Genomic DNA, 24,726 nt, shown 5'->3' with positions numbered 1-24,726 from the left:
AATGATTGAGTTTTACGAAACCAAATAGAAACAACAAAAATAATGAATACTTCTAATCTAAAAAGTTAAACAAATCTATCTGACGCATTATCATAGATAGCGTAGCTGTAGTGCATATGGCTCACGTGCAACTGATGTCAACGACATTCCAATATATACTCCCCTCCCCAGGCGGACAAGAGCATAGGAAGGAAACAGACAACCTTGATATTAAAAGTTATGTAACTTAACAAAATATTACGGGCCAAATGTTAAGATCAAATGTTAAGATGCAAAGCATCAAATAAAAAATACCATTAATTTGTTTAATTGCAATTAATCTAATCAAATTGATGACGCGGTGGGGACAATTGTATCATAATTATTATGGATAAGTTATTATTATACATTCTGTCACAGTTTCCTGTCATAAAGGGACGGTACAAACATCCAGCAAAAACAAAAAATAATAAAAAATAAAGGAGTTTGTTTTTACCAAACATATCTGAACTCCACTTCACTTAAAGTAGTTTAAAGGTTTAACTTAATGCTTCTCGTAAGATTTTTATAACCATGATTTTTTAAGCTGATGAAACTGATGAAGTTTGGTTCAACGGAAAGGTATCAACCTAACATTCCTGAAAGTGATACGTCACTACGTAGGGAAACTGTCATCACAAAAGTGGATATATCATTAGTGATCAAATCAACTGAAATAAGAGAATAGAATTGTTATCTGACCAGGACGTCACGACAAGCCTATCACCATACACGGATATAGCTAGTGGATTGCTGATACCGTCCGCTGCCGTTAACAGTTCCCTGACGTTTGTCCCGTCCCCAGACATCTGTACCACGTTGTTTGACTCACATCCACAGACATAGACGTTACCCTCCCCGTCCACGTCCACTCCATATACGCCTCACGTACTACACCGACCTTCAACACATCCTTGTGTAGATTGTCAGTAGACAGACTACCGATGGTCGTACTGCCAGCAGTGTTGTTGAAGTAAGGGATGAAGAGAGTCCCGGTACGGTGGTCCTGGGTTAACGTGAATATAGTGTTGTTAGTACCTCTGTGTAACATCTGTGTCTTACCGTCCTTTGTCACCGGTACACTTCTTTACCTGTATTCACAATGAACTCTCCATTTCTGTACGTTATACCGTGACATGTTTTCCCAATGTTTATTACATTCAATAATGTAAGTTTAGAGGATGTAACTGTCACCACATGTATACCATTACCTATCGCAGCTGCAACAGTAGTGTTGTCTACCAAACACAAATCCCAAGGTTTTCCATTCACCTTCAACTCAACCACAACATCTCTCCGTCAGTGTTGATTAATTTCAGCTTCTGATTGTTATAATCTCCTACAACAATACTGCCGTCAGGAGTGATAACAATTCCACGAGCAGTACAATCGTACAGATCTGATTCCATTTTAATGTTCATTTTTCTTACCTCCTTTAGTTCACATTCTGATAAAGGTTTTGTTAGGCCTGGGACATCTGTAAATTGTCTCTGTTGCTTCTGGACGACAATTTTACCAAAGTTCAGACTTATTTCCATCAAGTTCTGCTTCGTGCTTAAGACTGACAATAGAGCTCGTTATCCTCATCTCTTTGACTAAATCTTTCCAAGCATCCAGTTCTGTTTGTCCTCTCTGGTACAATAGAATCGTCCCCATGTGGTCGTTCTGCTGCCTGGCTACAGCAGTCGATTCCATTGTGTTCTGCATCGCGATCTTCAGTCGTTCACACGTTTGACTTGTCGCCTTGAGATTGTCACTCTCCACTTTGTACTTGGCTATCAAATCATCTGTGATTTCTTTCTTCATTTCTTTCATTCGTTGAATAAACCGTTCTTCCATATCGTCGATGCTCTGTAATGCCGACTCCTTGTCGTCTGTAATGCTTAGTAAGTATTGCTGGAAGCTCTTTACCGCCGATTCCAGGGAGTCAGTAGCCTCTTGTAGATAGGTAGTCGTTTCTTTGATTGTTGAGTTTCTGTCCAATGTACTACAGTAATCTTCAGTGGTTGCTACATCGTTGCATTTCCTGTGACCGACAATTATACATTTGCTGCAGCCAAAAACTTTGTGGTCGACGCAAAAGTAGTCGATTTTCTCATTGTGTTTGTCGCAATTCTTGGTCCGTGTTTTCTGTTCTTGGTAGGAGTTTACCAGTGGAAGTTCGTATATCTATACCATCACAGTTGGTGTGTATGATGTCATGGTAATTTAGTTTACAAGACTCGCAAAACAAACATTGGGTATGTTTACACCAGAACTGAGCCAGAACCTTCTTGTCTTTAGTTTTTTCGCAAAACATACAGTAGTGACTGTCTGTTGTACCTCTCTTCATTTGTATCAACTCCATGACAACTTTGTCTACAGGAAACTGCTCGGCCCATTTGTCCTTATCCTCAGTCTTATCAATAGGGTGAGTAAGTGTTTCTACATACCGGACAAGTAAAGCTAGTCGCCGTATCCCTCTTCCCCGACACCTCACTGGTTATGTAAGTACTCAGACATTCCTGACAAAGAGAATGGTGACATGGTAGACATCTTGGCTGGTGAAGCTGTTCAAGACAGATCGGACACTCCAGGAGTTGGTGGGAGTTCGACTGTGTATCGTCTTTAGGGACCTGATTGGGACCACCTTCTGCCATGACTTTTTCAGTTGATGATCATGTATTCTGAAACAACGATACAGCTTTTTACGTTTCGGTACATAAAATATATTCTTTATTTGATGATGTAGCTATATAACACAATAACACATGAAGTGTTTGGTATTTGATATTATTGTCCTCTGTAATAATGTCGATTTATATATAAGTTGTGTTCATATGATAGTTATTATCGGGTTTCATTTCAACATATACTGAATGGCGCTACGGTTGTACGTAACTGTTGATATTAAGACTTAATATTTAAGACATAATAACTTCATGCAATGTGAAATTTGATTCCCCGAGAATTGTACATGTACATATTCTGAATATCATGGAATGTCAATAATTACGAGTCCTTGTCCCGAGAGACGGTTGAGTTTAATAACCTAATCTGATAAATAAATGATACTGAAGGTTGAGGTGGTGGTAGTAGGACACGAGATTTTTAGAATGGAGGATGGTTAAACTCATTCCAGAAAATGGGGGTAATTAATTTAAATTCTCTGAACACCACAAAAAATCATCCAGATCTGAATATTTTTAGCTTACATTGAATACAATCCATACTGGTTCACTGGTACTGGATATGATGGGAATATGGGCCGGAATTTTATTTCATATCGAAAGTTGAATTACGAGGATTGCGTGTAAAAATCGTTTAGTCGGAAAAAGTACACGCTTGGTATCCCCAGGGTCACGATTCCCCTAATGAGCGCAGTACCGAATTAAAATCGCCATCTATTACCAACGAATGCATCCCTGAAGTGCAGATCCTCAAATAAACTCACTCCTTATACAATATCTGCACATAAAATAATCCCTTAGCGATCCCCCACGCTCGCATTTATTGTCATTCAGAACAAATGATCACCGTTTCTCTTCATTTTGTGTTCTGTCGACTCCGATTTGTATATAAGCTACTGATTGGTGTCCCACACTTCGCTCCTAGGAGTCCATCAGAGAGCTTGTGTATATATCGGATACGACAGACAAAAAATGGCCGATATCGGTTATCATTCATGCATGAACACAGAAATGGAGGCGTGGTGAAGGAGAGAGGGGATTAAGAATCGAGGATGGTTAACTCATCCACGCCCTGTATTGTATTTAGACTCTTCTAAATAAAAGGACTAGTACCGTCCATTATGAAAGTTCAGGGGTGAATAAGTTCCCGCAATAGAATGTTGTTACATTAACGAATAACAGAAAGGAGAAACCAGCAGCTAAATTCAAAACACAGTTTAATTATATGTACAATATTATACAGAGATGGTTTACAATGTCTAAAGTAATTGGTGGTGGTACAAGAGTAGTACGATGATTTAAAGTGTTACTTATCTGTATGCGAATGTCCTGGTATAATCCTTGATCCTTCCAGGTTTCAAATTAACAATAATCACAAATCCACAAGGAAATTGAATGTCCACAGATGATTTGTAAAGTTCCAGGCAATATGAATAAATCCACACAAAGTGTTGTAATAATCCACAGATAAAGTCACAATAGCTCTCCCAATAGAATCTTATATGGCGCTGTACAATTTCTTGATATGTCTTATTACAGGTCTCATTACAGTTCTGATTAGCCTTGGGCAGCTGGAGTATATATAGCTAAACCGTAATTCAAGAATATTGGAGAACCTCCTACTTCTAGAAATATCTAACTAAAAACAGTAAACAAGTAAACACACATAACTTTCTGGAAATAGATCATTCTAGATATCTACTTAAAATCAACATGTTTACAAACATATTTGTTTATACATGATTATATTCTAGAAAGTTCTATAACCTAAATCAATGATATGACCTTCATAGGATGTATTGATAAAAAAAGCTATAGGAGTTATCTCCCTTATCTCATAACTACATGTATTTAGTGTCATACATAACACACCCCTCCTTAAAGAAAAGAAAGTTTTCTTGAAAAGGAAACTTTCTTCAAATATTAAGTCATATTTAAATCCTTGATAAAGCATCTGCTAGAATATTGTCTTTCCCTTTGATATGTTTGATGTCAAGATTGTATTCTTGCAAAGTCAAACTCCACCTGAGAATTCTTTGGTTTTTGTTTTTCATTTTCCCAATGAATGTCAAAGGGTTGTGGTCGGTAAAGACCAACACAGGCACAACTGTAGTGCAGAGATACACATCAAATTGGTTCAAGGCCAAAATCAACGCTAAACATTCTTTCTCAATGGTGGAATAATTTCTCTGGTGTTTGTCAAACTTTTTCGAGAAATAACAAATTGGATGGTCAATTTGTTCAGTACCTTCTTGCATCAAAACAGCACCAACACCTACATCACTGGCGTCAACAAACAGTTTAAACTGTTTATTAAAATCTGGAGCAGTCAGAACTGGTGAGTTTGATAGTATGGCTTTCAATTTCTCAAATGCAGACTTACATTCGTCTGACCAAACAAATTTGACATTTTTCTTTAACAAAGCAGTAAGTGGAGCTGCTATAACAGAGAAATTTTGACAAAATTTTCTGTAGTATCCAGCCATACCAAGAAATCTCATCAGCTCTCTCTTGCCTCCAGGAGTTGGAAAATCTATAATTGATTCTACTTTGGCCTGAACAGGTTTAACCTGCCCCTGTCCTACAACATGGCCTAAAAATTCAACAGTTGCATGACAAAATTCACATTTCAATAAGTTTACAGTCAATTTCATGGTAGTGAGTCTTTCGAAGAATTCACGAATCCCGCGTAGATGGTCTTCCCACGTGTCGTGGTAGTTGATGACGTCATCGATGTATCCATCACAGCCTTCCAGGTCTGATATCACGCTGTTAAGAAGACGTTGAAATGTTGCCGGGGCATTCTTCATACCAAACGGCATAACTTTGTACTGGTACAAACCTTGTGAGGTTACAAATGCCGACACTTCTTTAGCTCTTTCTGTTAATGGCACCTGCCAATACCCTTTCAACAGGTCAAACTTGCTTACGTACTTGGCTTTGCCAACTTTGTCAATACACGAGTCAATCCTTGGAATTGGATAAGAGTCTGTTTTACTGACAGAGTTTACTTTTCTGAAGTCAGTACAGAACCGGTATGTCTTGTCTGGCTTTGGTACCAGAACACATGGAGAGCTCCATTCACTTTTGCTTGGTTCAATAATATCATTGTCCAACATGTATTGAATTTCTTTCTTTAAATGTTCTTCTTTCAAAGGATTGACACGGTAAGGATGTTGCTTGACAGGTGGCGCATCGCCTACATCCACGTCATGATAGATAGCATCTGTTTTGCCTGGTGTATCCGGAAACAAATGTTTAAACTCAAGTATCAAATCTTTCAGTTCATTGCGTTCCTTTTCTGATAGATGACACAGTTTCTTGTCCAAGTTCGCGAGCACATCTGAATTCCGTAACTTAACACCACAGTCTAAACCTACATCTTGTACACCACCATCTAAGTCTAATTTACAAATATCAGCTGTACTTTCACTTTGTGATGGTACAGAGGCCAAAGTAGCAATAGGTTGAGAGGTCTTGCTCTCTTCTCTATCTACATATTTCTTAAGCATATTAACATGACATAATTGAGTTTTCTTGCGCCTCCCTGGAGTTTGTACAATGTAGTTAACATCATCAACCTTTTTCTCAACAATATAAGGTCCAAAATATCTAGCTTGCAAAGGCTGACCCGGTATTGGTAATAGAGCCAAAATTTTGTCACCTGGATCAAAACTTCTTGCACGGGCATCTTTATCATACCATGTTTTCATTTTGGTTTGAGTAACGGCCAAATTTTCTTTTGCCAGTTCACATGCCCTTGTCAACCTTTGCTTAAAGTTAGACACATACTCTAAGAGATTCACTTTAGAATCTTCGTCCAAAATTTTGTCTTTCAAAATTTTCAAAGGACCACGTACAGTATGTCCAAACACAAGTTCAAAAGGACTGAAGCCAAGAGATTCTTGTACAGATTCTCTAACGCCAAACAACAACATGTGTATGCCTTCGTCCCAATCTCTTTTGTTTTCAAAACAATAAGATCTCATCATATTCTTCAATGTCTGATGAAAACGTTCTAACGCACCCTGAGACTCTGGATGATAAGCACTAGACTTATACTGCTTGATCTGGAGCTGGTACATGACTTGTTGAAAAATACCAGACATGAAATTCGAACCTTGGTCCGATTGGACAGCTTTTGGAAGACCAACCAATGTAAAGAATTTAACCAAAGCCTTGACTATGTTAGGGGCCTTAATATTTCTGAGTGGAATGGCTTCAGGAAAGCGTGTGGAAGCACACATAATAGTTAAAAGATACTCATTCCCAGACTTAGTTTTGGGTAGAGGACCTACACAGTCTATAATGACTCTACTAAATGGTTCCTCAAATGCTGGAATGGGGTGCAAAGGTGCAACAGGGATTTTCTGATTAGGTTTCCCTACCACCTGACAAGTATGACAAGACCTACAAAAATCAGCCACATCCCGTTTCAACTTGGGCCAAAAGAAGTGATCTAAGATCCTGTTATAAGTCTTGGTCACACCTAAATGCCCTGCCATAGGTACGTCATGAGACAAACTCAGAATATCTTGCCTATACCTCGGTGGGACAACTATTTGATTGACAACTTTCCAGTCTTCCTCGGGAGACACATCAGGGGGGCGCCACTTGCGCATCAACACACCTGACCTACGGAAGTAACAAACCGGGACTTTCTCCGCCTCTTCCTCACTCAAAGCCCGATTACACAGTAAGGAGATTTCAGGATCTTTTTCCTGTTCTACTATAAGCTCCTCTCTAGACAAAGATGATTTGCTCATCATGTCAGACAAAGAAGTACCCTTGTTAGGAACAACTCCATCACTATCAAAGTCTACAGGATTTCTCAAAAGATCACACTTGCTCCCGATATCCTCTATATCATGAGCCAAGAAAGTGTCACCTAACCCTGGACTATAATGATCCTCAACTACTGCAACATCAGAAACCTTCTTACTCATTGAACGAGTTACAGCACAAGAAGGGAAAATACCAGGAAATTCCTGTTGAATAGTCTCAGCATCATCTGTTTTATCAGGGATACTGGACACTAAGGGATCTACCCTAACTTTCTCTCCAGCCAAGTCATTGCCTAAAATGAGCGACACGCCCTCTATGGGAAGTTCCGGTCTAACACCAATGGTGACAGGCCCAGTAACCAAGTCTGACTTTAAATAAACACAATGGAGAGGCACATTAACAAAACCTAACTCTACACCTTGAAGCAAAACACTACTACCACATGAGGTCTCCTCAGACAAAGGCACTACGCCATCTAATATCAAAGAATGAGAAGCCCCAGTATCTCTCAAAATCTTCACAGGTTTCAAGTTGGTGATATCACTAGTAAGTGAAACAAAACCTTCAGAAATGAAGGGAGAGTACTTCTCCAAGACACTATCAGACTCTGAGCTCTTAATCTCAACAGACACTTTAGAATCTTCCACAATATCACTAAGTTTCTGACTAGGCTTTGACATAGCTAACACAGAAGGAACTGACTGTTTACGCCTTTGCTCCTTACGCTGGAGAGAATAACATTCAGACATAGTATGCCCTACTTTCTTGCAGTAATTACAAACAGGACCAGAAGGAGACCCCACACCTACCCTATCATCTGTTTTAGAAGCAGACTTAGTTTTATCACCTAATTTAGGTTTGTCGTTGGAAGGGCCACTAAAGGTTGGGTTCCTAGGCTGACCAAATTTACTAGTACCTGTGGTACTGTTTTTGTCTTGAGAACTGTTTTTAACAAATGAGCCTTTGTGGGTGAGAGCGTAATCATCAGCCATTGTAGCTGCTTCACTAAGTGTTTCAACTTTTCTCTCATCTAAATGAGTTTTTATGTTTGTGTGGACACAACGTTTAAACTCCTCTATCAACAATAATTGCCTCAATTTACCGAAATCCTCATCAATTTCTTTAGAATCACACCACCTATTAAATAATTGTTCTTTTTCTCTGGCAAATTCTACATGAGTTTGTTCATCTCTCTTTCTTGAGTTTCGAAATTTCTGGCGGTAAGCCTCAGGAACTAACTCATAAGCTTTCAAAATAGCTTTCTTGACTACTTGGTAATTTGAAATCTCATCTACAGATAAAGAAGAATAAATGTCTCTAGCTTTACCAATCAGGACACTCTGGAGAAGCATTGTAAGCTTATCTTCAGGCCATTTCATACTGTCAGCTATTTTCTCAAAATGTAGAAAATACTTGTCAACTTCTTTCTCTTGAAAAGGAGGAACTAACCTAATATTTCTACTGACATCAAAACCTCTGTTTCCTTGTAAACCCCTAAAAGTTGGATTACTTGAACCGTCTTGAGAAGCTAGCTCTAATTCTTTAATTCTAAGTTCTGTTTCAGCTTGAATTTTCTGCTTCTCTATTTCTAACATCTGATCTCTCTCGATCTCTTTTTCTTTTAATTTTCTTTCAATTTCTTTTTCTCTTAACTCCTTTTCTATTTCTCTTTCTCTCATTTCTTTTTCAATTTGTTTCATTTTCATTTCATGTTCAAGTTCCATTTGTCTAATTTGAATTTCTGAACTGATTGTTTCCTCTATACTATCTAATGCACTAGAGTCAAATTTGCCATTGTCAACAAAATATCTTATAATTACATTCCGAATTTCAGCTTTCCTCAAATTAGTTTTGATAGCTAGGCCTAAATGTTTACTCAATAACAGTAAATCCTTCTTATTAACTTGCAAAAGAACTTCCAGGGATGGCGCTTTAACAAACTGTTCTACCTGCATAGTAGTCATGTTAATCTAGCTGTTGGTTTCAAATGTAAACTCCAAGTTTTTACACAAATTTTGAAAATTTCTTAATTAATTTTTCAAAGTTAGATTTCACAAATTAAATATCGATCTCGGACAAGAGCCCCCAATTCTGTTACATTAACGAATAACAGAAAGGAGAAACCAGCAGCTAAATTCAAAACACAGTTTAATTATATGTACAATATTATACAGAGATGGTTTACAATGTCTAAAGTAATTGGTGGTGGTACAAGAGTAGTACGATGATTTAAAGTGTTACTTATCTGTATGCGAATGTCCTGGTATAATCCTTGATCCTTCCAGGTTTCAAATTAACAATAATCACAAATCCACAAGGAAATTGAATGTCCACAGATGATTTGTAAAGTTCCAGGCAATATGAATAAATCCACACAAAGTGTTGTAATAATCCACAGATAAAGTCACAATAGCTCTCCCAATAGAATCTTATATGGCGCTGTACAATTCTTGATATGTCTTATTACAGGTCTCATTACAGTTCTGATTAGCCTTGGGCAGCTGGAGTATATATAGCTAAACCGTAATTCAAGAATATTGGAGAACCTCCTACTTCTAGAAATATCTAACTAAAAACAGTAAACAAGTAAACACACATAACTTTCTGGAAATAGATCATTCTAGATATCTACTTAAAATCAACATGTTTACAAACATATTTGTTTATACATGATTATATTCTAGAAAGTTCTATAACCTAAATCAATGATATGACCTTCATAGGATGTATTGATAAAAAAAGCTATAGGAGTTATCTCCCTTATCTCATAACTACATGTATTTAGTGTCATACATAACACCACATGATATATACAATCGGAATTAAAAGGGATGCCGATAGGAATATATTAAACTTTTTTTTTATTTCATACGTTGTGGTCTCTGTGTGAAATATACTGTTTTCTTACTCTAATAAGATAGATAGAAATAAATGTTCTTGTGGTCTCGCTGTCGCTAGCGCAGTACCAGTGTGAAAGGAAGCAACGGGGAATTACATGTTTTAATATGACAACTGTCATGGATGATTTGATTAGTGTGGTTTGTGTAACGTCTAATTAATAGACAGGGCCATTAAAGGACGTACCGGTGATGTAGGTAGAGGAAAACCGGAGTACCGGGAAAATAAACAATCTCGATACTCAGACGATTTATGGTAAGATGTCGACGCATCTGAACCATTCACCCATCGCGGCCATGGATGGAACAATCCTAATTCAGATAGGCAGTACAATTTTGGATTACTCAAATGTTTTTGTCACGAATAGAGTATTGAAATACACTTGTATTTTCCTGTTGTGCTAGAATCATCGGTTCCTGACGGTTCACTTTAGACTTTTGCCAAAACTTAACATTATGTGATTTTATAGGCCTAGAGGTAAATTTTAAATATCCACTATCTTTAAGTGATACTTTAGTATATGGTTAAAAACTTAAAACTAAATACTTGTTAAATTATATTATAAAGTACACATATTAGTAATATTTTAAAATTGCTGGCCAGGGAAATGCTGTGTTCTTCTATTTTTGAAGATACATGTAGATGACGTTCAGGGGTGACGGCGACAGGTCAGGAGACAGACGAGATCAAATAACACACCAGAAAATTAACATATTTTGTCGTTTTCTGATAGGAGACAATATACAAAACATGTATTTCTTAATGGAGGGGAAGAGGGGAGTACAGAACTCACTTGTAGCATCGACACCCGTTTGAACCCTTTAAAACAAGATGCTTACGCGTGAATTAACTAATCATCCCAAGACTTTATCGGGTCTCTGCTTTATGTATTTATGTTGTTTGATAGACAGCATTATGAAATTAAATCAAGACATCAGGGACAATACCCAGATTAGTCCATTTTAGTAAACTTTGTGTAGTCTACAAGGTGGAAGCCTAACACCACATACTTATATAATTGTTCATCGATTCTGCTAGAACTTTGTTTTTTCATTTAACAACTGGGACTTGACATTTTCCAACCATCGTCAAATATTTATATCGGTGTATAATTATAACTTATATAATACATTTGACATTAAATGTATTGACCGTTGATTGGTAATTCGTGCCACGGCCCTATGATTTTAGTAGACTTGGTAGAACTTAGTAGATAATTTCGAACTACATATCTGATTATTGTGTTTGTTGAGGAAGTGTATTTTGTGCAAGAGAAAAATGACGGTAGGCGGAAAGAAGCAAAGACCACAACTCGATGGATGTTCGAGTTCCCAACTACAAATTACGACAGTAATAAACTAAATAACCTCCTGTCTTACCGAATATGTTTTTTTATAAATCAATAAAAACAAGTCTATAGCACAGACCTAAATAAACAAACAGTGGTAGTCACGTGGAGATAAGGTTTCCTGTCTGACAGAAGATCTTTATAACATCACAGAAGCTTGACAATCTGTCAATAGTATAGCATAACTATATATTAAATATTTCCTTTATTCCAAATATCTATACCTACATGTGTATACAAATTTGGCTACCGATGCATTTTCTTTGTGGTGTTTGTAATATAGTATATATAGGTGATATGTCTTTATACATACAGAATGTCAAGCGTCTGTGGTATTCACATATATCTAGATACAAAACATAAATTATAATTTCTAAATAGACATGTCATTGCTACCTATATAATAAACAAACGCTTTCAAGTACTACATTCAGTGTATAAAACCAACATGTAAGCGAAGCGCGAATGCAGGCATTTGAAGGAAGTAATCGCAACTACCTAGTTAATAATTGTTATACCTACTCATGTAATTATTTATCAATTAGCGTAATTGTTCAGTATTAAACAAGGACGTAAACTTTTCATGTCAGGGAAATTAAAGGACGGCCGCGTGCCTTATAAGCGTCTTTGGCAATCTATAGTCCACTTTCGGTTTGCATATGATCTAACACAACCATAATACTAAACCCGATCTAAACAGAATTACATGGATTTTTTTAATATTGATAGTACATTTTGGCGTGTTAACCAAAATCATTATATATCAAGGCTATGTCACATCTTGAGATGTTGTTTTGAAGAGTTTGTAATCCTAACTTATACTAACAATAACTTACCCGTCAATATTGGCCAAAAACCTTCGAACTTCATGTCAAGGTGATGTATACATGTAGAACGGTGTGTCTGTCTCCGTGACCTAAAGTTGAGTGATATTCGGCAATCCTCGGTCAATTCCGGTAATCAATAGATGCCACCTGGGATTCTAAATGTTATCCTTTGTCTGTGTATATATAAATGTTACGAATACAGTTTCAATGGGGGTTTAAGGTATGTTAAGTTGTATAATGCATATTTCATATAGTTTATCTGATTCAATTCTATGCATCTAATTCTTGATCTATCCCCGTCCCGTGCTTTTAACACAAGAACACCTATTCAATATTGGAGTATACACAATGTAAAGTATAAAGTATATATGTGGTATCATGCCTGTTTGATAGGTGGGTGACAAACTTCCAAGCAAAACATGAAGCGCCATCTAAGGACATGTCGGGTTTATAGGTGGGGTAAACCTATCTAGAGTACCAGGGGGATAAACACCGGCCTATGGACAGTACCTGGCAACTGCCTCACATGGGATTCAAACCCACGACCCAGAGACTGAGGGTGAGTAGTCGGCTAACGAGGCCATGGATGGGCCAATCCTACCTCAAAAAGGTTTTTGATTTCAAAGTACTTTGAAATAACAACTACCTTAACTGATAACTATTGATGATTAATTGCTTTTCTCGGATATTTGAAAGGAATAATAAATACGAAACGATAATATAATGTGTGGTACGATTTTATGCGAAATGAACACCGGATCACACATTTACAGTGACCACCATTAACCAACAGAGAATCTTATAACATATTATATCACATTCCAATGCAGTTAAAGCTGACAATGCAAGTTAAAAAAACATGCATTTGAAATTAAAAAAAAAAAAATGAAAATTGTTTCTGAGACATCCCCTAGTTATGACAGTGTCGTATCCAAGGAAGTGGCAGCCATTTTTTTTTTGCTCTGCTTAGTAACCTTCACTGGCCAACCCCCTTTATAAAGCACGGAACCTGACACACGTGCGTCATTATAAACATATCTTGTCTCAGATACACATGTCCCGATATTGTAAATAACAATGTCAAATTGAAAATAAATACTGCACTCACCTGACAAGGTTTCATTGAAGTAATACATGAATATGTTGTCAGCTGTATCCCAAAATATGTCCCATACGACCTAATAAAACACTTCAATATACACTAGGTTTTACACGTACATCGACACGTGTGTAGCCGTGAAAGTTGTCGCTCGTTCGGGACGAGTACGATGATATACATGGAGATATGTGGACGGATTATCGTTTGCATTTATATTCACTTTAATTGGGTTGAAATTTATTTCGACAAACATCGAAATGACAGCTAAGAGGAGTTGACAAGTTTTCTAGTTAAAAACAAGCCCCATACAGTTTTACAGGTAACTTGGCTTTGTTTACCTATTTGTAGGTGATATACAGCGGACTGCTAAGTGTATATGTAGATGATTGAGCGCACGTGTGTTGATTCACGCGCTTTATATAGGGGTCATTGAGTCGTCAGAATGTAAAACAAAAATGGCTGTCCCCTAACAGGGAAATAATCTCATAAACTATTCTTGAAATACAAGTATACTTATTTATAAAAAAAATCATTTTAATAATTTTTTAACTTGCATTGACAGCTTTAAGGGGACTCAAAATTTGTTAATGTAAGGTCTATAGCTCCCCTTTAATTAATAGGTTTACTACAATGCTGACACATGAATTCATCTATTTCATCTTCCCCGCTCCATTATGCAAGCATTAACGTATACTTAATCAGTCAGTCTACCGGTAATTTAAGCGTTTACCGTCAATGTTAACAAAGACATAAACTGTGTCAGAATATAGGACGGTGTACATTGTAATTATAGACCTACCTGATAGATATAAGATATAATATGAAAGTATAACTAGTTTATCGATAATTATGCATCTTAGTCTTGACAAGTATTGGTTTCCTAAAAAGCTAAGGGGGATACGCGGAAAGGGAAGCTTAAGCATTTGTCCGGAGAGGATATGGAAAATAAACAATGATATGATGATATTGCTTAGCATTTTCAAATGTTTTGTTGGAAGTCATTTTATAATTTGCAAGCTTGTGTCATTGAACAGTTTTAATTATACCAACAAAATAAATAGGATTTTATGCAAAGAAAAAAAAGACTCAGAAAAAAATATTGAAGATTATCTCATATGTTTCTGTTTTACCAATGTTTTTTTTTTCATTCCGCTTTTAGTATGTTCTGTTATTACGTATTCCGCATTATAGTATGCGTTCCGTGTTATGTCAATATTAGCACAGCAATAATGTTTCTAAGGTGGTACAGTATAATATTACAGATATAATTGTTCCACCTGTAAATGAAAACAGATATCATTGAAACTGCCTGATAAATTTCTAGAAAATCCTAATTCAGAATAGTTTCACCAGGAAAGCTTGTTCTACACGTAATCTCAACGGATGCAAGAGCTGTGTAACCGTGATTTATCAGGAAGATGGCGTCCGAATCCGGACATATTCAAGTCTGTTTTCCGCATTTCGTTTTAATATTAGTTCAACAGGCAATGCTTGTAACACACGGATCAAGCTTCTGATCCAAGCGTTCTTGCTATATGACTATCCTGCACTAAAATGCAAGATGGCGTGATTTGCTTATGATACTAACTGCTACGCCTCAAGCGGTGTAGCAATCAAGCGGCGTAGTTACTAGCAATATAATTGACTGATCACCAGACGGTATCTAACCACGCCCGTGCTCTACACACAGGTACACATATTCAATGCCTAAACATAAAACAATGCAAACTATATCTATGTGTGGCACAATGCCTGTTTGATTTATGGCTGACAAAATGCTTATTTTAAAATAAAATTGATTCCATCAAGGTTTGTTATCTTTTAATTCTTGATTGAGATAACTATTTATTTATTGATACATTGTGTCTTTTTTTCAATTAGCAATGTAACATCAGACGTAACTGGAATGTTTCTTTTGTTTAATTAATATTCCACCAATCACATACCACCTCCGTTGTGCCATGGTGATTGAGAGCGAGTGGTTAGATGTCCCCGACATATCCACCTCTGGGTCTCAACTTCGAATCCCATATGGATCAGTTGCTGTGTACTGACCGCTGGTTGGTGGTTTATTCACTGTGTACTCTGTCATTCATTCACATTCTTAGCCAAACGCATCTTCAAATTATTCTATGCGCCTGCAGCAGGTTGTAACTTGGTAGTGAGTGTGGAACCTGTTTGGGGTAGGTTGGTGATTTATCTAAAAGTACTCATACTCCTACTCACTTCCACCATCAAATACTGGCACCTTAAACAGGTCTAGCTGATAAAAAGGCTGGATCGCTGACTGAGTGCTAATGTTCAGTTTCACATGTTGCAATTACCTTTAATAAGCATATATACCTGAAACTCTACAAGAGACTTGATATCTCCAGCCGGATGGCCATTACAAAGCTTTCCTATGCCAGGCGAGATAACTCTAAGAAAACTTACTACTTAAATATACTTTCTGAAGAGGAACAACTCCTGTGAACTTAAACTGGCACATATTATACTTCCATAAATGTCAATATTTCGGTAATCAGTAACATATGATGTATCATCCCTGTGATGTCAAACAAAGCCTGAAATAACATAATGTGGTGTATTTTTTTTTCATTTAAAGATGCTCCACCGCCGACAGAGCATAAATGATCTTCATCATTTGAACAATAATTAGTGTTTAATCGTGTATGTATATGTCTAATTAAAACAAAAAATATTTTAAAAAAATATATTATTTTGCTTTTGGTGCATGCGCAATTAGTATTTTTCGGGATGCAATTAGTTTTTTTATATCTTTAACTTAAAAAAAATAGAAGCTCAAGATTTTCAATTGTGGTAATGGTGTAAAGTAAGTAATTTTTGTAACTGAAGAAAAATACCTAATCGTGTGCTCCAGTTTTTAATAGTGAAAAAATATTATTTGTCAGCGGTGGAGCATCTTTAACAAATATACACTGTGCTGGATATATGTGACAATGTCATTGTAACGCATCCATTGATTATTTTATTATCGAAATTCTTTTTGGTTAAATAAAAAATGTCACGTCACTGTATTGAATCTTGGAATAAAAATATATAATTCAATCATTCGATGTGTTTGTAAGTACACCACATTACTGTTTGTCATATATCGTACGGTGCAACCTGTCTAAATAGGATGTCATGGGGACCAGCATATTTGACCGGTATAGTCAGGTTTTCGTATTATACAGAGGTTTTTGGTACAGATTAAACATATACAAGTAAGCCTTTACACACAGGGATCAGGATCAAATAAGGGCCGTTTTTGACATGTTATACTGTAAATATATTGATAATTCTGGAGGGTTTTCTGAGTCAGTCGATGACGATTTTTTCTCTGCGTTTTCAATCTTTGTCAAATATCAAATTTCACATTAAGTATCTTTCCAATCAATGATTTTTCATTTCTTAGTTCGAAAAAGAGAACAAGTATTCTGACGACTATGTTCTGATTGAATGTGTTCTGGCCCAAATTTTAATATATTTCATTCATCGATATTCCCTTCCTCGATACTCCAGGGATTCCGATCACTTAAGATCTCTATAACCCTGGACTATCTCATAGTAAAATTGAAGGCGACTCAGCGGAAAACATCTGAACCAATGACAGCCAATGACAGCCAGATAAAAGATATGGATTGCAAAGTAATCATATAGGTGTTAGTTTGCTAGAAATATCATGCTTGTAGCGCAATAAAATACTCATCCTAAAAGGTGACAAAGCGTCTGTTGTTTTTCCTTTCAAAACATGAGACGGGGAAGTGGGTGTTCCCGAATACAAAATCGTCCAAGCATCTTTTATTTTTTTAATTTCACTTTATTTTCAAATGAAATACAATATATACATGAAATATATCTAATATCTTAAATGAGAGTTCATTTCATTTGAAGTTTTATGAAATGAGTCTTAAGATTTTTACAAGCCTTGGCGAGCAAAAAATAAACCTTCGTGACGTGTTTCATAAAATTTTATATGAAATGAACACATCTTTAAGGTACTTATCATCATTAAGTTCATATCAAAGCAGCCATTTTTCCGCCGTCCTCGAAATCCTTACGTCATTGTACTGTCATGACGTCATAATGGATCTGCTCGACACAGCCAATGACAATCGCTCCAGGTTATAACATAGAGTGAATAAATCATATACAAGTACATTTTGTATGTATGTACAAATATCAGACAAATTATGTGATAAAAATGTACATTTATTACAATACGTAATATAAATTGCTGAATTAAAAGGACCCACCTCCGCTACGTATATTGGTGACTCTCGCTCTGAACATAAAAAAATATAGTTTTTGAAAGAAGTTGTTTAGATAATACATTTAAAGTAAAACATGTGGATTTATGGTAAATTACTCTATATCATAGGTAATATCTAGCCCCCTCATTCAAGACAAAAGACCAAGAGGAGTTTATGCGATCGATACCATGGGGTCCGGTGTCCGTCTTCCAATCGTCCGTTCGTCAATAATCGACTTCATCGAAACCGCAGGTCGGAAATTTACAAAATTTCACTGTCTCATCCTTATGACTCAAAATTATACAAAACGTCGGACTGACCCTCTGAGGGCCTGAGGAGCGGGGTCAAAAGGGGTCAATTTTGCTATTTGCAAATAAACGACTTCTTCTATGAACTCTAAACATGTTGCATCGGTAGCGGTCTTTTGGGTTGGAAATCATGTGAAGGAACAGACACCTGTTGATATCATTAATGGAGTACTAATACTATATTTGCATATATTACGATAAATCATAATATATAAAAAACAGAGAAGGATTTAATTAAGTTATATGTTTTGATTAAGATTAATCAATTAAAATGTTTTAAATTTGACTTTTTTATAACATATCAAAAAGCTTTCAAAACAATCATTTTGCAACTTGTGTGTAACAACGGGGATCAGTTATGTAATCTCTAAATGTGTTGTAAGACAAGAGTTTCTGTTCTACATTTAACTTAAAAAAAGAAAATAATGGATATTTTGTTAAATTGTCATACATTGGATATCCACCTTAGTCCTGATATTATGTTATATCCGTTTCACTTAAGCAAATTCATTACTATGTTACATCGATGAAAATGAAATCAAAGCTTAAGCCAATACATTAACAGTTACCCTCCCCGTCCACGTCCACTCCATACGCATTTCTTACTACACCGACCTTTAACACGTCCTTGTGAAGATTGTCAGTAGACAGAGTACCGATGACCGTACTGCCAGCAGTGGGGTTGTAATAGGGAATGAAGAGAGTCCCTGTACGGTGGTCCTGGGATAGCGTGTGTATATTACTAGGACCTTTGTGTAGCATTAGTGTCTTACCGTCCTTTGTCACCCGGTACACTTCTTTAAATGAACTCACGATAAACTCACCATTTCTGTACGTTATACCGCGACATGTTTTCCCAATGTTTATTACATTCGATAATGTAAGTTTAGAGTATGTAACTGTCACCACATGTACACCATTACCTATCGCAGCTGCAACAGTAGTGTTGTCTACCAAACACAAATCATAAGGTCCTCCATTCACCTTCAACTCATCCACAACATCTCCGTCAGTGTTGATTAATTTCAACTTCTGACTACTGCTAACAGCTAAATTTTATCGGTAACAAACGGATAATATCACATATGTCTTTCATACTTATGCTGGCATTGTATATACATCCTCTACACACAAAAATGCACGTCTTAAAGGGACAATTCAGTCTGAGAGTACGTTGCAATGTATATATGTATCGGAAACAAACCAGTTCTAATTAAATTAGTTTAACTGTGATATGCCAGAAAAGCCCACTCTAGCCAAATGTATATGAAATGTTTCAACTCGCTTGCGGTCTGTCATTACCCATTGTGGTCGGACGTCTTTTATGTTTTTTATAAAGTCTTCATCTATTGTTATACTAATATCAAAGTGTTGTTTGTGAATTACTGATAACGAAATATATAGGTAGCTCTAATTTACAACAGCGGTGTGGTAATACATTAAAACAAAAAAAAAATATCTAACGTATACCTTAATATTGTAAGCAGGTTTTCAATATATCAGAAATTTGTTTCAATCTAAAAAGTAATAGATAAAACTAAATATCGAAGTAGCAGACTTCCTTTGCAGCTACTAAATTTCGCGATTTCCATTTCAAAACACGTTCGCGAAGACTAAAATTCGCAAATAAAAAAAGAAAGAACTGTAGTTCCTTTAAACTTTCGCGGTTTGATTTTGATCCCGAGAAGTAAATTGCACGCAAAAACAAAGTTGGTTCACAGTATCCTTTTAATTGTTGTGTCATTTTTGACAATATTTAGTTCACTAATACAACTGAGATCCTACCAATAATTTGTTCCTCTGTAACTGTCTTTCATTTATTGTTTAATCATCAACATTTTGGTTAAAATGCACACACAATAATGATCTATTTATTCTTATTTGTATTTTCTTATATGTATCCGGCTATAAATATTTTTTACGTTTTTAGTTCTACGTACACGTCAAGCTAGTTATCAAAACAGTTATTAGGGTTTCCTTTTTTGAATTCCCAATGTTCTTACTTCACAATATAATACTGTCGATTACAACTATTGTGATAGCAACTATTATGAAATACTCACAGCAGATATTTTTTACTTTTTATGATTTAAAAACTCTTTGTGGATGGAGAATAAGTTCATTGAAATACACTTCTGCTACTTCCCAAAGAAAGGACAATAACTTCAAAACCACGTATTAAATCATATTGACTTAATTAAAATCTTAAATTTAAGATATATTTAATGATAACTAACTAAGCGTTATTTTATCGGTCACAAAGGTATAGTATCATATTTGTCTTTCATAACTATGATGTTGTGGTACATACACCATGTACAGACAAACACACATTCCTCAACTTGGCATGTCAAAGTGGCGTAATGTCATGGTTATACCCGATTTTTTCAGACAAGCATATAACATGAAACGTACTCACAACATTTTCCAATAAAATATTTTAAGAGATTGACTGGGAAAAAATTACATACTAAGCACAAAGTTGTATAGTGTTATGCAATTGTATTCAACATAAGGGAACAAAGTTTGAATATTGAATACGCTCATATTTTAAACAGAATCACCATAAAACACATTTGACACCAATATCAAACAGAAAATATGCCAAGATATGTGTATACGTTTGGGATATGTTTTATACAACAGTGTAGTAAGTAACATATATGTGCAACGGTAACGAGTTAATGTTATTGTGAGGAATGCAAATATAACACATATAGATCAACTACTAAAGAAGGCCATACATCACCATGTAACGTAGTAGGATACTCACCCACTGAAAGAGAAGAAAAGTAATAATTAGACATCAAACAATAGATAAATCCGTTTTTATTTTCTATAAACTAAATTCCTTTCGCAACCACTAATTTCGCGATTTCAATTTTAAAACACGTTTGTGAGAGAACCAACATTCCCAAATTTAAATTGTTGTGCCATTTTTGATAATATTTAGCTCATCGATACAACTAATTATTACCATTTTTTTTTTCTTTTGTAATTGTCTTTTATCTATTGTATCAAGAATTTGGATAACATTGCACACGTAACCATGACCTGTTCATTCTTATTTACATGTTCGTAATTATATTAAATAATCAATACTTTATACGGTTCAACTCCCAAACGCACATTAAGCTAGGTGCTGAAGCAGTTCATAGAGTTCTTCTTTAGATTCCCCAATGTTCTAACTAAACAACTGAGTACAGTCGAATACAACTTTTATAATAGCAAATAATATATAAAATACTGCAGATTATCATATTTGTTATGATTTAAAACTATTTGTGGGCGGATAATACATCCTTGAAATACATTATTTCCAAAATCGAAGTACACCAATGTTTCATCTGTGACAAAGGGATGGTATCACATTTGTTTTTCAGACATAAACATATAACATGAAATGTAATCGTGACATTTTGCAATAAATTGTTTTGCTATTTGAGAGATTAAAAAAAGTTCAAACTATGTTCAAATTTGTAAACGGTTATGCAATTATATTAAAAAATGAGAACAAAGTTTGATTGTTAGATAGTTATGTTGTAAAGAGTATCACCTTAAACTCCATATGATGCCTGTATAAAATAGAATGTGTGCTACGACTATTGAATATATTTTCTACACAACTTTTAATAAAGTCACAAAATGAACATTGAAGGATGTTTTCATCGTCAGTTCAATAAATAAAACAATACGTGTATAAAGAAATTCGCCAGAACATGCAATTATTTCTGTTAAAGAAATATATCAAGGTTTGTATGGTTTATGGAAACGCTATATTTACAGTTAAAAATAAAAGGACAGGCAAAATCCATACATCAGACGGTACTATCATTAAATGCACAATGAAAAACATAACAGTGGTTCAAACGGTGTGTTGGGATTTTGGCAAAATATGTAACTTCCAGGTTTTTATAGTGTTTCTTTACTTGTATAGGGGCGAAGCACTTCTAAGGTAGCACATGCGTGAAAATATTAGAACAAAAAATCTTCAAATTTCAATCCTACATACTGACGGCTTCAGTTTGCAACCGCTGTTTGTTATGCATATGGGGAGGGGAATCGTGGGTAATCGCCATGGATATGATGCTTTGAAGCCAGCTTATTTTATAATCAAGCGGTTCAAATGCTCTGACACACGTAACCTGCATCCGGTAAAAGCTCTTTATTTTGCAAGTGTTTAGGTGATTTAGACCAACATTCAATGTAATCAGCTGACCAAAAACGGACGATCTGTTACAGAAATAAAATTTCTTCTTTGTCTAATGGGGTTTTCCTTCTCAAATGGGGATAAGGGACGAGGATAGAGTGTAAAAATATGACTAAAAATAAACAGAAAATTCTGCTCCGTTATTTCCATAAATTGCACTTTTTAACATTGCATAATTAATGTTTACTGAAACATCTGGCTGCGCCCTATAAGACCTTGCCTTCAGTCATATTACTAATATGAAAGAGTTGATTGACAATGTGTATTATTGATCAGGACGTAAATAGATAACTCTAATTCGTAACAGTATTGTATTATTCAATATGTCAGAATTTTTACAAAATAATTAACTTCAAAGAAATCAATCAAACTAAAAATAAAAGTAGAGACGTCATTTAATCATAGCGAACACTCAAACAATATCTTATCAAATTGCATGCAATGTATCTTTAACAACTCACATACACCAATAAGTTCTAAGTTCTCCTGACCTCTAACGAACTGATTAAAATTGGTAAATATACACATATCGTCCAGTTATAGGAATACGAAGCCTCGTTATAACCATTATATAACTATGGACCCTAATATAGCTCTGTGATGCTTCGATTGGAGCTGTATGGTCAAGTATGTAATACGAAAATGGTAAGGAGGTATGTCATCATACTAAAGCATGATTGGCATTGCACTATTCTTATATCTAATGATATTATATGATATCATGTATACAAAAGTTCGATAAATATTTATTGATCATTCTGAAACATGAAGATTAGTACATACATGTAATTAGTGAAACGGTTACTTGATATATGGAATACCTTGTTAACGTATCGTTAAGGAAGTGGATATAACAAGAAATCATATGTAATACCTATGTCACACAACCCGATTTATAACGTTAGCGCTATAGCTCATGAATACCAATACCAAACACAAGAAAAATGGAACTATGAATATGTCACCATTACTTGTCAGGTAAATGGGTCAGTATACAACCATCATTGTTTTTAAGTATTTGACACAATTTTATTTATAACGTTAGCGCTATAGCTCATGAATACCAATACCAAATACAAGAAAAATGGAACTATGGATATGTCACCATTACTTGTCAGGTAAATGCTGGGTCAGTATACAACCATCATTGTTTTTAAGTATTTGACACAATTTTATCAACACTGGGTCAGTATACAACCATCATTGTTTTTAAGTATTTGACACAATTTTATCAACACTGGGTCAGTATTCAACCATCATTGTTTTTAAGTATTTAACACAATTTGATCAACATACAATTGTGATGTATCCCACAGTAAAGAATTAATACATTTTTAGCCAAAGGAGTAGATATGATAGGACCAGTATTTGACCTTAACTTTTCAGGCCGAAAAATATTAACTCTTATCCACATCAATTTCACATCAACAAATACTCTGATACTTGCCATTCATCAAAACATAACTTTTTATAACCATGTACACGATGTGCTCCACCTATGACGTCATCAAATTGATGGTTTTCCTCTTCTTGCCAAATTTTGCTAGAAATTCATCATCTTTAGTTTAGAAAAGGCTTCAAATGGATTTTGACGCCACCTTGGAGCAAATTTATATTTTGCATGGATATGCGTAAATACACGATACACAACATGTGAAAATCTCTTTCTGCTCCACGAAGGCGGCCACATTCATTTTTAGAGAAAACCACTCCGAAAGTATGATTTTTCAAGGATTTTTGTGAAAAATGGCAAATGGCGTGAAACTGCATGTTGATGACGTCATAGTGAACATAATTAGCACATGCGGGATGCTTTCGGGATGTAATGTGTTAGCAAATGTATTCAACTGTTATATGGCAAAATATGTTGTTCTTTACGGGAGAATTAATTTTGAGGCCATATTCGAGTCTTAACGCACCTTCTCCTTTACTGTTATAATAACTGTTCTTTACTTCGATGAGGTATGATTGATGTTAATATTGGTCTTTATCAATTAGTACCTGGGATTTTTAAGAAGGGGGTACGAATCCATCTACTAAGCAAACTTCTGGTATTTTTTAATGTTTTTTAGTATTTCACTTCAAGATATTTTATCGTATGGTCTTTTTATTGAATACTGTTATTTCGTTTTCTAATGCCTATTAATTTTTATGTTGGGCTGCGGTATGTATATTTTAAATAGCAAGTAATTATCTCAACAGAATGTTGTTTAATATGCTTTTTTAACAAATTCATTCTTATGTATTCTTTTTGTAATGATAAATGCTGTGTCATTTTTTTCGATATTTAGATTAATGATGACATTAT

The 24,726-nt window shown here is 35.4% G+C and overlaps 1 pseudogene; it reads right to left on the bottom strand.

Moving 5' to 3' along the window:
• Positions 1 to 360: 360 nt before the first annotated feature.
• Positions 361 to 2,710, bottom strand: LOC138330102 (tripartite motif-containing protein 2-like; annotated as a pseudogene).
• Between the last annotated feature and the right edge of the window lie 22,016 nt (positions 2,711 to 24,726).

Source organism: Argopecten irradians, chromosome 8 (assembly GCF_041381155.1).
Source record: "Argopecten irradians isolate NY chromosome 8, Ai_NY, whole genome shotgun sequence".
Taxonomy (NCBI): Eukaryota; Metazoa; Mollusca; class Bivalvia; order Pectinida; family Pectinidae; genus Argopecten; species Argopecten irradians.
The sequence above is the reverse complement of the archived record's forward strand: the minus strand, read 5'-3'. Positions and strand labels throughout refer to the sequence as shown.